At 37.7% G+C, this 16,515-nt stretch overlaps 1 non-coding gene across 1 annotated transcript; it reads right to left on the bottom strand.

Moving 5' to 3' along the window:
• Positions 1-1,778: 1,778 nt before the first annotated feature.
• Positions 1,779-1,885, bottom strand: LOC145013466 (small nucleolar RNA R71). The gene has a single exon (XR_013665024.1). It is a non-coding gene; the product is annotated as a small nucleolar RNA R71 (small nucleolar RNA).
• Between the last annotated feature and the right edge of the window lie 14,630 nt (positions 1,886-16,515).

The following is a 16,515-nucleotide window of genomic DNA, read 5'->3' as shown; positions in this document are numbered from 1 at the left end:
GGGATTTCAACACCAAAATAAGTAATGTTTTATATTTTAGTTGATTATGAACATGTCTTTCATTAGTTTTAGCTGTGTTAGTTTAATTACTATGATGAGCAGCTGAATCTAGCTACTCTTGCTTAGCTAGATGAAGCTTTGAACTTATGAATAGTTATATGTTTATGGATTAATTTGAGTTGGTAAAAATTGCTTGTGTTTGATTTGTATAACCTAGCATGTTATTATTTGTTTATCTAATTGCTAGATTGCATGTTTTGTGTAGCTTAGTGACCATGAAACTGCATGAACTTGTTTACCTAATAATTTAGTGAACATTAAATTGTTAGAGCTAGGATTGACCAATCTTAGTTAGTAATTAGACTGAATAAATCTTAGTTGTGCTAGAGAACGTGAATTGTGACCATAATTGCGTTTATACAACAAATCTTACATAGCATATTTACATTCATAATTAGTTCTGTGTTTAATTATGTGTGAACATACATGGTTTGACATGAATTAGTTACTTATTGGTAAGATAGAACTAAATTACTAATATAACTAAAAACCAACTTAATAACCCATGATCATTAGCTAGCCATAAGGGAGAAGTGGATTCAACTAAGCAAGAGTGTGTTTTTATTTAATTTGATTTAAGTTCATCTGATCTTGCAAAATCAGATAAAACCCCTTATTAAACTTGTTAATAAATTAGGTTAATTTAATAGTAAGTAGATTAATTAGTAACACCGTTCCCTGTGATCGACACCCGACTTACCTAAGCTATACTGTAATCTGACTAGGTACACTGCCTATAAGTGCATAGTTAGTCTAAGTTTGTTAGGTTATAAATATTAAAATTAATGGGTACTTTTGTGCACATCAAGTTTTTGGCGCCGTTGCCGAGGAACGGCGCAGATTATTAGTTTATTTAGTTGCATTAGATTAATCGTTTTTTTTAAATCTGCAGAAAGTTTAATTGGTTATTTATTTTGCTAGCTTATCTTAGTTTAATTTTTTTCTGTTTGTCACAGGGTTCACGACGTGAGATTTAGTACACTCACGACGTGAAATCTGAGAGTTCATTTTTAGTTTTTCTTATTTTAGTCCAGTTTTACGTTTTACTTTAGCAAGTTGCAGGAGTTAATGACCAGAGGCTCAAACACACCATTGGTGCCACCACTAGAAGATCCCGAGTCTACAATTCACAAGAAAAAGACGCCCTTGCAAGAATTGAAGTCAGCCTTCTCTAGGAAGCCGGGAAAGAAGACAGGAGAGTCAAGTTCATCAGCAAAGCACGAGAGCAATCTTGAGCATTTGGATCATACACCCATGCAAACCGAGTACGAAAGTGATACCGAGCCAGAATTTGAAGAACACACGAGTGAACCCGAGAACGAGCCAAGGAACGAGATGGCAGCAGTTAAAGAAATGTCCATGGGAGCTTACAAGAAGCGGATCCGAGAGATGTGGGTCCCGGATTAGTCCAACCCGCAATACCTGCCAATGCCACATTCGAGCTGAAGGGACACATATTGACTGCCCTGAAGGACATTCCATTTTTCGGGAAAGATCATGAAGATTCTTTTAAGCATCTAGATGAAGTCAATGACATTGCAGACTACTTCAATGTCCCACATGTCAGCAAAAACACAGTTTTGCTTAGGATGCTTCCCATCACTTTCAAAGGAGCTGCTAAGGAGTGGTTAAAAGCACACCCACCGGGTACAATCACCACTTGGGCTCAAATGCGTGAGCAATTCCTGGACCAGTTTTGCCCGCCATCCAAGATAGCCAAACTCAAGAAGGCAATAGCCAACTTTGAGCAACAGTCGGGGGAGTCACTATACGAAGCATGGGAGTGGTATAAGGGCATACTTAGAAATTGCCCACAACATGACCTAAATGTGCAGTAAGAGATGTCAATCTTTTATGTTGGGGTCAACGTGATGATGAGACAACTCCTTGATTCTCAAGGACCTTTGACAAAGAAAAATCCAAGGGAGGTCAAGGAGCTAATTGAAGAATTCACAAAACACTCCCGCGAATACCACAACCCAAGGCAAGAAGGAATCAAAGGCGGAGGAGGGTCCCAAACTGAAGAAATAGCAGCGGTCATGGCCATGTTAAAAAATATGGACCGCAGGATAACACAGATGGACCAATCGATACATGCCATAAGAGTGGGTTGCGAGAGATGCAGTGGTCCACACTTGACAAGGGACTGCAATGTAGATGATTATGGGAACAGAAATGCTCAAGTATGCTACTCTAGTGGGGATAAATTTGATGAGGACTGGAGGAAACCGAAGAAGGAGTGGCTGCCATATGAGGAGTATAAGAAGCAAAAAGAAGAGAAGTATAGGTAGACAGGTCGAGGCCTCTATCAAAAGGAGCAGCCACCAGCCGAAAAGAAACCCGACCTAGAGACCATTTTAATGAAGTTTATGGAAGCATCGGAAAAGCGACACGAGGCCACTGATTCTGCTATTCTGGAACAACAAACTTTGATAAAGACTCAGCAAGCCTCCATCCATAACCTTGAAGTACAATTTGGTCAACTAGCAACTCTAGTTCATGAAAAATTGTCCCCGAAGAGTCCCGAAGTACATAACCAATCTCATGTAATGGCCATAGACACCTAAGAAGAAGCCATCTCGGAATTCCTGGAAGCATTGGACGAAGAACCATGGGAGCCCGATCAAAAGATGAAGAAGATCAAGCTTGAAAATCATGAAGCTGCTGAGTTCCAGAATTCACGACGTGAACCTTATATGTTCACGACGTGGACCCGTCATGAACAGAAAAATTCTGCATTCAGTTTGGTTTATGAGCCGAATTTGCCTTTTCCTTCCCAAGCTACCCTTAGTACACTGGAGAGAGAGCATAGAGAGTTTGTCAAGCATGTGAAGGGGATCCCGATTAATACCCCCTTTGTTGGGTCCTTATCTAAAGCTCCCGAGAACCAGAAATTACTGCAAGACTTGATAGACACTCGAAGACAATTAAAGAAGCAGTCTACATTGATTCTAAGCGAACAAACTTCAAAAGCTGTGTTGGGAGAAACACCAGAAAAGATGGGGGATCTTGGACGCCTCACTCTTCCATGTGAGTTTGGGAATAAAATGAAGGCTAATGCTTTAGCCGATTCTGGGGCTAGCATTAATCTGATGCCTTTTTCATTTTATCAAAAATTGGAGATTCAGAAAATGAAGACTACAAAAATGAAGATTCACATGGCGAATCGTTCGGTGACACAACCCCGAGGCATAGTGGAGGATATTTTAGTAAAAATTGGAAAATTTATTTTTCCAATAGACTTTGTAGTCTTGGACATGAAAGAAGATCCAGATGTTCCGATAATCCTAGTTCGGCCATTGCTCAACACTGCTGGTGCCCTTGTTGATATCCGCGAGTCTAAGCTAACTTTGAGGGTTGGAGATGAACAAGAAGTCTTTGGGATAAAGGATGACTTTCAAGAAAATAAAGAAGAGGTGTTCACAATTAATGAAGAGAATGAACTAGAAGAACTGGAAAAGCTTATGGAAGAAGAGATGAAGGTAGTTCATCAAGTCAAGAGGACAAAACCAAAGGCATCTGTTCCATATTTGATTGAAGTCATAGCTTACAAGAGCCCACCTTCTTGGGTAAGCAAAGAGGATGAGGAAATAACAAGTGATGAAGAGGAGGTCACTTCAAGAGTAACAAGGCCGGTGGTGAAAGAAGAAGAGAATAACATAAAGTACAAGGAGGAAACCAAGGGCACAAAACGCAAGCTTGAAGAAAAGGGAAAAGCTAAAAAGGAGAATTCAAAGAAGGCATATAAAAGGCGAGTTCAAGCTTACAAAAGGCGGTTCAAGGAACAAAAGATCTTGGTGGAGGATTCTTCCGAAGACTCAACGTAGGAGGCACGGAGTCCAGCTCAAGACTCCAAGAAAAAGAAGCGCTTCTCGGGAGGCAACCCGAGTTTGGTTTGAAATTTTTTTCTCTTTCTTTTTGCATTTTAGTTTTGAAAACTTAGATCGAGTCATCCAACTCTATTAGAACAAAATGTGGGGACCTTAAAACGAAAGTAGTAGTAATTAAGAACTTAGTTCAAACTCAAAAAAATTGATTATCCAGACTTTATTCACGACGTGAATAGTTAGCTATTCACGACGTGAATTGTGAATGAACCGGGCACATAATCCATGATATGGCTTAACCCAGTAGACTAGCAAGCCCAAGGTCAGTCCGTGAGTACATGGCCCAAACTTAAGCCCAGCCACTATTCACGACGTGAATTGTATATAATTCACGACATGAACGTTTAAAAGTACGGGACCACATGTTAAGTCCCTGGACATCAGCAAACCCTTTCATTTGTTTATTGTTCACGAAGTGGAAACAGAAATTGGTCCCCCTTGGTCCCCATTGCTGCGAATTTAGCCGACAATCCTACTAATTACCATTGTGCTTACGTAATACTCCCAACACAGGTACTAATTATTGATTATTATGTTTAATTTTTGGTTCTAGTAGAAGAACTTAGGGTTAGGGTTTGTTAAATGATGAAATTAATTCTTTACAGTTCGTAAATAACCTTGGAATGTTCATGCTAAGTGTTTGGAAGTGGTATAGGAGTAAAACCCAAGGATATTTTGACTGGATTTTCCCCGATTGTGAAGTTTCTTCTTTTTGCGGTTACGAACTCACGACGTGAATCATACATGATTCACGACGTGAATTCTGGGGCTAATCAGAACTCATTTTTCTTCTACATTTGATTTGTGGATATTTGTTTTGGCTGTTTCTTTTTCGTGTTTTTGCAGGAATGGCTCCAAGAAGAGAGGTTCCAGCTGGGGTTGCGGGTTTACACTCGTTTTACAATTTTCCCGCGACGACGGCCCGTGATGTTTTGACCCGTTGGAACAATAGATTGGGGTGGCTTTACAACAGGGAAATTGCAGTTGCTCCAACAGTCAATCGGACAAGATTGAGGGAAGTAGGGCTCGTAGACCGGGTGGGCCTGTACTTGACAAAGACATTTATTGGAGATGGCTATTCGTTCACCTGTTCTGGTTGGCAAAATCTGTTCCGGGTGCAAGAGCGGGTCTACAAGGAATTTTGTGTCGAGTTCTTCGCAACGGTGACATTTCAGGAAACGGTCCAAGATCCACATTGGCCACATGCGTTGGTATTTCGATTGGGGGGTGAGTACCGGGAGTGCAGCCTAGTTGAGTTTGCTTGGAGAGTGGGACTGTATGATCGACAGGAGGCTGTGACTCCCGAGTTTGGCATGTTTTTAGGAGGGGCTGCTAGAGGATATATGGAGGGTGTCACGGGATATTCTTTTTGGCATAACATTGCCTCCGAGATGTTTAATTCCGGAGTATCTCCTGAGAGTAGTATTCGGTCCCCGATCCATCGTTTACTCCACCGATTCATTACCTTTTTCATCAACCATAAGAGGCATGGAGACAAAGTGACTAAGCAGAACTTATTTTTCTTATGGTGCATCTTACAGCCTGGTGTTTGTTGTAACATCCTGTATTTTCTAGCTCGTTTTCTGGCTGGGTTTGCCGCGAGTTCGCACCCTGGGAGCCCTATTTGTGGGGGTCATTTTGTTACTCGTTTGGCCCGTTCTTATCATCTGATTGTTCCTGATATTATTAGATCCATGACGTGTGTGGACGAGCATGACTTTGGTATGGGATATTTGGAGACTATGCGGGTGGTCAGAAATTTTGGATCGCACTGGGGAATAGTTCCATCAGATGTTGAGGGTGAAGATGAGGATGATCAGCCAGCCGATCAACCTACGCCAGAGCCGAGACCGAGGCGCAGGAACGTGAGAGGAAGGGGAGACCGCAGGCAGCCGATACACCCACCTGCTTCCATGGTTGGTGCACCTTTTGGGGGTGATATGGCCGGTTACTTTGACCAGTTGTCGTTGAGTGTGAATTGGATAGGCGGCACGATGGAAAATGTGGTTCAGCATCTTGGGGTGGAGTAGCCGTCTCATTTAGGGTATCATTACCCGATTTGCCCACGATGGTCGGAGTATGGTGGTCGTGGAGGTGATGGAGCTGCTACCAGTGGAGCGCATGAAAATGAGGAGGATGATTGATCGTTATTTATTTTGTTTGATTTGTGTTTTTTTAGTTTGTTTTTATGGGATTGTAAGAACTACTTTGAATATTATGTTACTTTTATTCTTCGTTGTTGATTGTTTCTCAGAAATTGCTACGGAGTGCTTAGGAGGGATAACGAGTTATGAATGCGTACGTTTTTAGCTGGAAGTGTTCAATTCCGAGAGTCGAGACCCATATTTTCAAAATAAGTTTGGGGTGAGTTAATGAAGTGAAGTGTCAACGAATGAGTCATAAACTGATGACTTTGGAAGAGTCTTAATACATTAAGACACTAGAAGAAGGGTTGAGCAATGTTTTCTACTTGTCCAGTTCTCACGACGTGAACATTTCTAATTCACGTCGTGAGTCAGTTATCAGGAGGTTCTCAGGATACGTTCAGTTCGATTTCACGTCATGAATTATTCCACACTCACGTCGTGAATATTAGATTTTTACGAGATTCAGGGCCCTTGACATTTTAATCTTCTATGGGTTGATGTTGTTCTTCTTGTTAATATATTCAAGATTATTTTGGCTCATTTTTTTACCACCATGCAATGTGGCGTATGCTTTCCCACATTGGTCATTCTACTTTTGGAGACTTACACCATATTTGAAGATGATTGAAGGCTCGATTTCATGTTTTGCCGGTACACTCCTTATTTCGCAAGTTCCAGAATCAAGTTTCTATTTTTGGAAGTCCATATTCAAGATGCACATTTCCCGCACTTTTAAGAGATCTTCATGCCACTATCCCAGGGGAGTTTGTTCTTTTTTCTCCTTTTTCTTTAAGTTTTTTTTTTTACTTTGATGCATACAATGAGGGCATTGTATGAAATAAGTGTGGGGTAGGGGTAGAAGAAGTAAATGGCTAGAAAATTTTGAAAATTCGAATTTTTATTAATTGAATCTAGTAATAATAATTTGAGCTATAATTGCTAGTATTATGCGGGATGATTCGATGAAAGTTCAAATGTTTAGTTGAGCCAATATACGTTATAGTGCATTTGTGGCTTCCCTTATTTTAGTGAAATCATCGAACAAAAACATAACCCCGCTCGATTTGAAGGATGCAATATGTTTAGCAGCCTAAACCTGAAATGTATCCAGGAAAATTATTATCATTAACCAATAAAGGTTGAGGTTGAGCGCCTCTGCTTAAGCATGTAGGTTTTGAGTGAAAAAAGAGAGGTACATGTAAAAAAAAGAGAGAGAGAGAATTACGAAAAAGTTTGAAGAATTTTGGAGCAAATAAAGTGAAGATCAAACGATCAAAATTCCAAGAAATCCGAAAAGTTGAAGATACCAAGAAATCAAATCAAATAAGGTGGTGAATTCAAAGAAATCAAAAATCAAATGTCAAAGAATTAAAGAATTCCAAAAGAGCTCCATAGTGGTATCGAAAAGTTGTAATTCTAGATTATGTATGCTTAGGTTGCTCAACTAAAAATACCTTGAGGTTAGGAGGTTTTCTGCGGATGGATTCGGAGGGTTGCATAAAATGAACATTGTTTGGAAAAAGTGGGCAAGTGTTCATGAAGATTGTGAGTATTTAAAGTATGGAGGGGTACTTTAGGAAAATTTTACACACAAATGCATGCGTTGAGGTCTTGGCATAATGGCTGAATTAGAGTCGGATTGTTCAATGTAATGTTAGTTTAAATTTGCTTGAGGGCAAGCAAAGCCTAAGTGTGGGGTATTTTGATATTGCCATATTTATACTTATTTTTAGGCAATATTTAAGTACATTTTTATTAAAAAGTCGGTAATTTGTTTAGAATAATGGTACTTATGAGCTTAAATGTTGTTTACAGCCAAAAAAGAAGACATTTCGAAGAAAAGGGGACTGAAAATGTTAAAGAAAGAAACCTTGGGAATTAGAAGAGTAAAAGTGAAGTAAATATGGAGAAAAGATTATTCACGACGTGAGAATTAAAGGATTCACGACGTGAATCAATGGTTCTAGAAGATATGTACGCGTGTGAAGAAATCCTTGACGGGCACGGTTATCTACTACTCACGACGTGAATTTATGATTATTCACGACGTGAATTTATGGATAACAACAATTATATAGATCCTTGACCTTGACGAATGGAGGGACTTTTGGCAGAAGAAAAGGAGTTCCAGGAGACATTTCAGAGCAGAAAAAAGGTTCTGGAAGAGGGATTTCAACACCAAAAGAAGTAAAGTTTTATATTTTAGTTGATTATGAACATGTCTTTCATTAGTTTTAGCTGTGTTAGTTTAATTACTATGATGAGCAGCTGAATCTAGCTACTCTTGCTTAGCTAGATGAAGCTTTGAACTTATGAATAGTTATATGTTTATGGATTAATTTGAGTTGGTAAAAATTGCTTGTGTTTGATTCGTATAACCTAGCATGTTATTATTTGTTTCTCTAATTGCTAGATTGCATGTTCTGTGTAGCTTAGTGACCATGAAACTGCATGAACTTGTTTACCTAATAATTTAGTGAACATTAAATTGTTAGAGCTAGGATTGACCAATCTTAGTTAGTAATTAGACTGAATAAATCTTAGCTGTGCTAGAGAACGTGAATTGTGACCATAATTGCGTTTATACAACAAATCTTACATAGCATATTTACATTCATAATTAGTTCTGTGTTTAATTATGTGTGAACATACATGGTTTGACATGAATTATTTACTTATTGGTAAGATAGAACTAAATTACTAATATAACTAAAAACCACTTAATAACCCATGATCATTAGCTAGCCATAAGGGAGAAGTGGATTCAACTAAGCAAGAGTGTGTTTTTATTTAATTTGATTTAAGTTCATCTGATCTTGCAAAATCAGATAAAACCCCTTATTAAACTTGTTAATAAATTAGGTTAATTTAATAGTAAGTAGATTAATTAGTAACACCGTTCCCTGTGATTGACACCCGACTTACCTAAGCTATACTGTAATCTGACTAGGTACACTGCCTATAAGTGGATAGTTAGTCTAAGTTTGTTAGGTTATAAATATTAAAATTAGTGGGTACTTTTGTGCACATCAATCGATTAGATTTAGGGCACATAACATGCATACCCTGATAGGCATAGTCGTATAATTTAAATTTAATATATTATATGGTGAACCATCAAACGCTAACCACCTCTAAGAGAGTTTGCTTTAAAACGATAATACCCTTTAAAAAATAATAAAAAAATTATACGAATTGACGGGTTGACCTGTGAACCCAAATGCTACCCCTAACACGACCCGTTTATTTGGTGGATTACCGGGTTAGAAGTCTGCACCCAAACTCATTTATTTACAAGTTGGGGTTCGAATCGTGTCGAAAATTGTCACCCATTTGTGTATATGTTTTTGATGTTCTATTGGTTGAATATGTATGTGTACTTGGTTGTTACTTTTCTTTACTATATTGTTCATTTGTTTGTTCTTGTATTTGTATGTGTATAAGTTTGTTATGTTTTATTATACAACTCTATTGAGTTGATGTATAGTTTCAAATTCTGCCAATTGCTTATACTGTATGTTACCCTGTTTAAAACATTGTTTAACTACATTAAAATATAATGATACATTTTCTAAGAAATCAGCATGTCTTGTTTAAAACATTGTTTAACTGCATCAAAATATAATAATACACTTGCTTAAAAGTCAGCATATACATTACGTCTAAGGGTATAAAAAATCAGTTCATTTTCAAGATTCATTTAACAATATTAATTCATGAAATGACATATTGAGTTTGGTCAATCCAATATTCACAAACAATGAGTACATTGAATTTAGCTCTTCTCCAAAATATATTTATATCCATGGATATAATCAATCTAACATTAGTCTTGATTCACTATTACTCTCATAATATGATATTATAGCATATAACTATTTAGGGATTTAGACATGCTAATATATAACATAACAACGATGAAGAAAACAATCATATCAAATGCATTAATTTTTGTTATCATATTTAACTTCATCATCTATAAGGCTCGTGAGAATGGTAACATGTGCTAAACATTTTCACATCATTTTTTGGCATGTCACGTAAGCATAACATGATGTTAGGGAGTGGTGGTGAGCTTGGTATTAATTTTCTAAGACAAAAAATTATAAAACTAAAATAAAATGATCCAATCACAGCCTTTCTCTTTCTCTCTTTCTCTCTCTCTCTCTCTCTCTCTCTCTCTCTCTCCTCATGCTGTAGAACCAACGAGCCATGCTTGGCGCATGCCCTTAGCATATGTTGGGGTGGTGTTGGCACATGCTAAGAAGCTTCGCAAGTAGGCTTGGCGCACCTCGTCCTTGCATTCTAACGTGTTGAATGATGCAGTTGTTTTCATATTGCAAAAGATCAAGTGAACTTTCCAAGTTCTTTACTATTCGTATAAAGTATTATGTGTAATATGATAACGATGAATAAAAGGCTAATATTTGATGAATTAAAAAAATTAAACTAAAAAAACATAAATTTTTAAACCTTGATCAACTCTTTGAATGACACGTCTTCGACAATAATATCTCGATTTTTCAATGATAGCAATGAGCGAAGTTTTTAAGTTCACTAATATCCTTAAAATTGTAAGTGTATAATCATATAAAGACGAATAAAGGATGATTGTTGATGAATTAAAGAAACTCGGAGGAATTAAAAAAGACAATAGTGTGAACCGAATTTTGGAATATGTCAATGAAACAAATTGTAAACCCATTGCAACTTTTGTTGATCAAATTAAAGAAGATGCTTGAAATAATTGTGTCTTTACTCGTAATCAGTAAGAAAAATGAAGCCTTGAACCATGGGCTAAAATCGATGTTAAAAAAGTAATTGATTTTAAATAAAAATATAATTAGTTTTAATAAAAAATAATGGTTTTTTAAAAAGAAGTAGTTGTTTAAAAGAAAAAAATTGCTAGGAAAGAAAATAATTAAAAAAAGGAATCTCACAATGATTTGGATTGAGACTTCGAGATTAGAATATGGATCCAACAAATGAAAAGTGAATTCGAGGTAAATGGGTCGGAAAGGTGGATCATGTTCGGACAAGGTGGGTCCAAATATGAATCCACGGGGTTTCCATTCGGATAGCTCAATCTCGAAATGGTGGGCTCGAAAAATGAAAGATAGATCTATTTAAGTTGAATCAAAATTAGATGAGTCCGAAATATAATTTGTGGATCCAAACAAAATAAAAAACATGTTAAAAAGAAAAGGGTTAGATAAATAAAAATGGGTTTTAAAAAGTTGGGTGAGTCGAACTTAAAAGAAAATGGGTCGGACATGGCAAAATGAATCCGAAGTGGATCCACAAACGAAGTATTTCAGATGAGTTGAATCCAAGATACGATCCTTATCTCACAAATGGATTCAAGTAATTTAATCTTGGAAATGATTTTAGGTGGGGTCCATCGGTTTAAAAGTTAAAGTGAAATGTGTATGGGACAACGGTAAGGTTTTTAGGACCGATCGGTATGGGCCACAACGAGAAACGAAGTGGCTGAACTGGATGGCCACAACGCGGTCATAACGGGGTGAACACCGCCCCCTACTCATTGCTTCTCATCGTGTTACAATTCGTGCTCGTTACCACCGGGTGAAACGGGGTGTTTCTTCTCCAATTTCTTCTGTTTTTCTTCTTTAATCTTGCCTCACAAATGGCGTTGTGAGTTGGAACACCACCCCTGAAATTTGCCTCACAATGGTTTATGCCTATGTGGCCTTTTAACGATGTTTTTTTTGTTGCCCTTACCATACAGTCTAAGGGACAACCAACAAAAGCTGAAGGTGACGGGTCTAGGTAGAGAAAAAGGATGGTTGTCAGCTGCTAATTAATGCACATGAGCATCTAGTCAGATGGAGTACATCAATAAATGGTGGGCACCAAAGACTTCAAGTAGATGGGTACGACATTGCTTATATGTCAATAGGAGATCCAATGAGTGGAACTCAAATACTAGAGAGGAGAATGGCTTTCAGCAGTTGTCTCCTAACCATGGACAACAATTAATGTCATACAATTACAACTTTGAGACTTGTACTCCAACACACATGCAAACAAATACCCAAACATAACAACATACTATCTCAGAAAATCATATCCATACACACTAAGCTACATCGACTTGTACCATCAAAACATCAAATTTGTACCCTCGGAAAATAAGTGTCCAAACACACAAAAATCCATATTTTTGTCTTTCTTCAAAACATATTTTCTGCATGGGATAAAATGATCAAACACCACATTTTTCACAAAAAAATTCATCTTCTTCAACATAAAATAAATTTCTTCATAAACCAGATTTAACAACAGCAAAATGTATGAACAGTAGCAACATAATATTTATTTTTCAAGCAATATCACCAACAAAAATAGTAAATAACTCAGAAAATTTTCCAATTGTGAAGGATGAGAAATTCTTCAAGAATGAAGAAAATCTTCAAGATAATAAACCAATCGGGATCGTTCCCTTGAAATAACCAGTTAGATCTTCAAGGTCTTGCTCTGATACCACCTGTAGGTTCTCATTTATCGATTGAATTAGTGCGGAAAGATAATATCAAGAAGATGATCATGTAGGAACATGAAGAACAAAATATGTGAGTAAAGTGTAATGAATAGATAGAGAGAATCAACATGTTATAAGAATAAATCTCAAGGCTAGGGAGAATCCCCAACCAAACACACACACACACACACTCTTTCTCTAAAAGTCTACATGGTGCCCTCATACACAAATGACCACTCACCTCCACTTTGTATACTAGTGGAGGGAGTATACTCTCATATAAGGGAATATTCTAACCTAATAAATCACTCATCATTGTAGAGCATCTTCATGCACCAATAGTTCGACACATAGGCATATAGATGATGTTCGGTTGCCTAGAGCTGTCCCGACTACTTGGTGTTACTCTGATGTTCGTCAAAAGGTTAACGTCTTCCTTTGGAGGGCGAGTCGTGATAGGTTACCGTCTCGATTAATTTTTTTTAAGAGAGATATATATTTAACTAATATTCAATGTCACATGTGTGGTAATGGAGTAGACTCCTCGTCTCATTCATTTTTCACTTGTTTAGTTGCAGTGGAGGTTTAGATTTCTATTCAAAAGTGGTGTGGTGTTTTGGTGTTGAGAGCTTTGTCCATCTTTAAATGACTCTCTTGGGTGGATGATAGTAATTTGGATAATTTGTAGAAGTCCAGATTAGAAGTGGTGGGTAATTGGGTATTGTTACGTGTTGGATGTTATGGAGATTTAGGAATTCGGTGTTCTTTGATGCTGAAAGTTTGAGGAAGAATGATATTGCAGATAATATATATATATATATATATATATATATATATATATATATATATATATACTAGCCGTTTACCCACAATAAGCGATGGGTGCGAATAGTTTTTCTATAAATTAGTTTCTAAAGACAGATTAGTTTTTTTTTGTTGTAAATAGTTTACTATATCTAAACAACTATCAAACGATGTGTGCGATTTTTTTTTTCAGAAACTTGTTTCATATGTTGGATCTGTTGTGTCGAAAATAGATCATTTCTATTTCATGATAACATATTTGATTCCAAAAAACACACAAAATGTGTTATAAATATCGAAGTCAAAAATCCTAAAACCAAAGTTTCATTTAGGAAAATTACAAACATATTTATCACTTAAACTCGTCAAGAGGTGGTCACTAAAAATACATTTTATAAAAAAGAAAATCCTTATGCTTACCGATGCAATTTTCATAGAAAATAGTTAAATCTAAAAGTGACAATGTATATTTAGAATCTAAATGAAATTTTACAATGTAGAGGTGCAATAAACAAATAATGAAAGTATATAGCTATTAAATATATGTTTAGTAAATTTTAGAATGTACAGGTAAAAAAATATGTTCCCTCGATAACAATCACATACAACTTTAAATTCAATTCATCATGTTATTCCTTTCTAAAACACGTGTGTGACTCATTAATCAACCTGCTTGCATCATATTTTTTTATTAGATCAATAGACTCAAGCCTTAAAATGTATTGATTATTTTCTCGTAATGAAATGTATTGATTATTTTATCTTACTTGATTCTATAGATAAAACATCATTGATTATTTTATCTTACTAAAATGTATTGATTATTTTATCTTATTATTTAGACAAAACATCTATAGTGAATATGAGTGTAGCACTTGGTTCCTGATACGTAAAATTTATCTAAGAACTTGTCATTTTAGCCTTGGACTCGGCGAGTTGTAGGTCCGACTCGTCAAGTAGGGACGGGGTCCAGGAACACGTTTAAGTTGGCGACTCGGCGAGTCCATATTCTGGACTCGACGAGTCACCGTTGTCTGATGAAACCCTAAATTTCAAGGGTTTGCACCCTATTTAAACCCCTCATTTCCGCCCCAAGCTCGCCCACATTCACCCTCAGAGCCCTATACCTCGTTTAAACTTGTTCCTTGTGAGATTGAAGCATTTTGGTGTGTTTTCTTGAAGTTTTGGAGAGGAAAGGAGAGTAGATCAAGAAGAGAAGAAGGAGACCAGGCTTATTGGTGTTATATCAGTTATTTCCTTGAGGTATAACTCATTTTCCCTCTGTTTTTATGCTTGTTGTCCCTTGTAGCTCCATGAAAGTCTTTTTTGAGCCTTTCCCCAAGCTTGTTTGTGTATTAGAGTGGATGATAAGTTGTTTAGCCTCTAGATCTAGGCATGATTGAGCTCCAGGAGCTTGGATCTACTGCCTTTATGGAATCATAGTGCATGTAAGCCCTAGATCTACCCTTTTGGTGCATTTTGAGCCCTAAAACTCTCATGGATGTTTATTTACACATAAAGTTGGAAACTTTACATGTAAACCAGGCCCTAGGAACCCAGATCTATGAATGGCATGAGCTGGATCCAAGCAAAATCGCGTGTATAGTTTTTGCATGTGGCCGACTCGGCGAGTCATTCATCTAACTCGGCGAGTCGAGTCGCGAGTCCCCGAGTTTCCCCTTTTTCGCATTGGCAGGTGGGAGTAATGAGTCATGGGGTGTGACACAGTGAGTCGGAATCTATACTCACTCATGAAGTCACTCGGCGAGTCAATGCCATGACTCGGCGAGTTCAACGCAATCTTCTTACCTCAAGAACAACTCGGCGAGTTGTTCATACAACTCGGCGAGTCACAGCTTAGAGTGTTCTTCGAATGAAGGTGAACTCGGCGAGTTTTTCATACAACTCGGCGAGTAGGATGAAGGACTATTAGCTTTGGGTATAGAGAAAGGGACTCGGCGAGTTGGCAAGCCAACTCGGCGAGTCTAATCAACTGGCAGTTGACTGTGACTTGACTCATGACTTGTTAAGGGTAAATGGACAATATACCCTGAAGGCGGTTAGCAGTATTTGACTGAGTATTTGTGGGAATTATAGCCGGAGGATTTCCAGAGCGGCAGCAGCAGCAGACAGTCAATTTCCACACAGATTGGCAGTTACTTTGAGGTGAGTTTCCTTCCAGTAGTAACGGATCTAAGGCACCAAGGCCGGCTCGTATAGATGAGACGTTAGTATTAGAGTGTGGGCCGAGCCCGTATCTCTTAGTTGAGTTGATTATGATATATGCCAGTATGGTAGAGTTGTCTATAATTGTTATCTGTGTGATACTTGCATCATATGGGTTAGCGGCTGAGTGTGGGCTAGGCCCGTATCTCTCCGAGAGTGGGGTGTGGGCGAGGCCCGTATCTCCCAGATAGTGGAGTGTGGGCGAGGCCCGTATCTTCCGGCTAGCGGAGTGTGGGCAAGGCCCGTATCTCCTAGCTGCATGTTGTATGCTTGCATGGTATGAGGTATTATGGGGAGCTCGCTAAGCTTCGTGCTTACAGTTTTTAGTTTTGGTTTTAGGTACCTCTTCTTCGAAGGGGAAGGAGCTGGTGCGGTAGCGGTACATCACACACACACCTGCTCGTATTCCGCATTACGATATCTTCCTGGGAAAATTGTACTCTGACATTTTTATGATTATGATAATGTTTTCTGACCTGCAACATCTTTTGGTGAAATGAAATGTTTGTTGAATGAACTATTCCTAATGTTTTACTAAGTACATGTTTTGAAAAATGAAAATTTTGACTCGCATTTTTGGGACGTTACAAGTTGGTATCAGAGCACTGGTTTGAGGGATTCGGACACACCTTCGGTGGTGTTTGAACTCAAATCGAGGGATTAAAAGATTTTGGAAAAAGAAAATGTTTTCTAAAAGGCTCAGTAAAGGGTTTTAAGAAAGAACAAAGTGTGATGTGCGCGACCGCCCAAGCTTAAGTAAGTATTCCCCAAAGTACCCATACAAGCTTATATTATGCTTATCAGTTTCAGTAAAGCAGCATGCTAAAATAGGACTAAGGATCTAGGAGTGATGCCTTATGTTCCTGCTTTATGTGCTTTAGTGTATGAA

This window comes from Lactuca saligna, chromosome 8 (assembly GCF_052625555.1).
Source record: "Lactuca saligna cultivar CGN05327 chromosome 8, ASM5262555v1, whole genome shotgun sequence".
Classification (NCBI taxonomy): Eukaryota; Viridiplantae; Streptophyta; class Magnoliopsida; order Asterales; family Asteraceae; genus Lactuca; species Lactuca saligna.
This window is presented reverse-complemented; position numbering and strand designations above follow the sequence as displayed.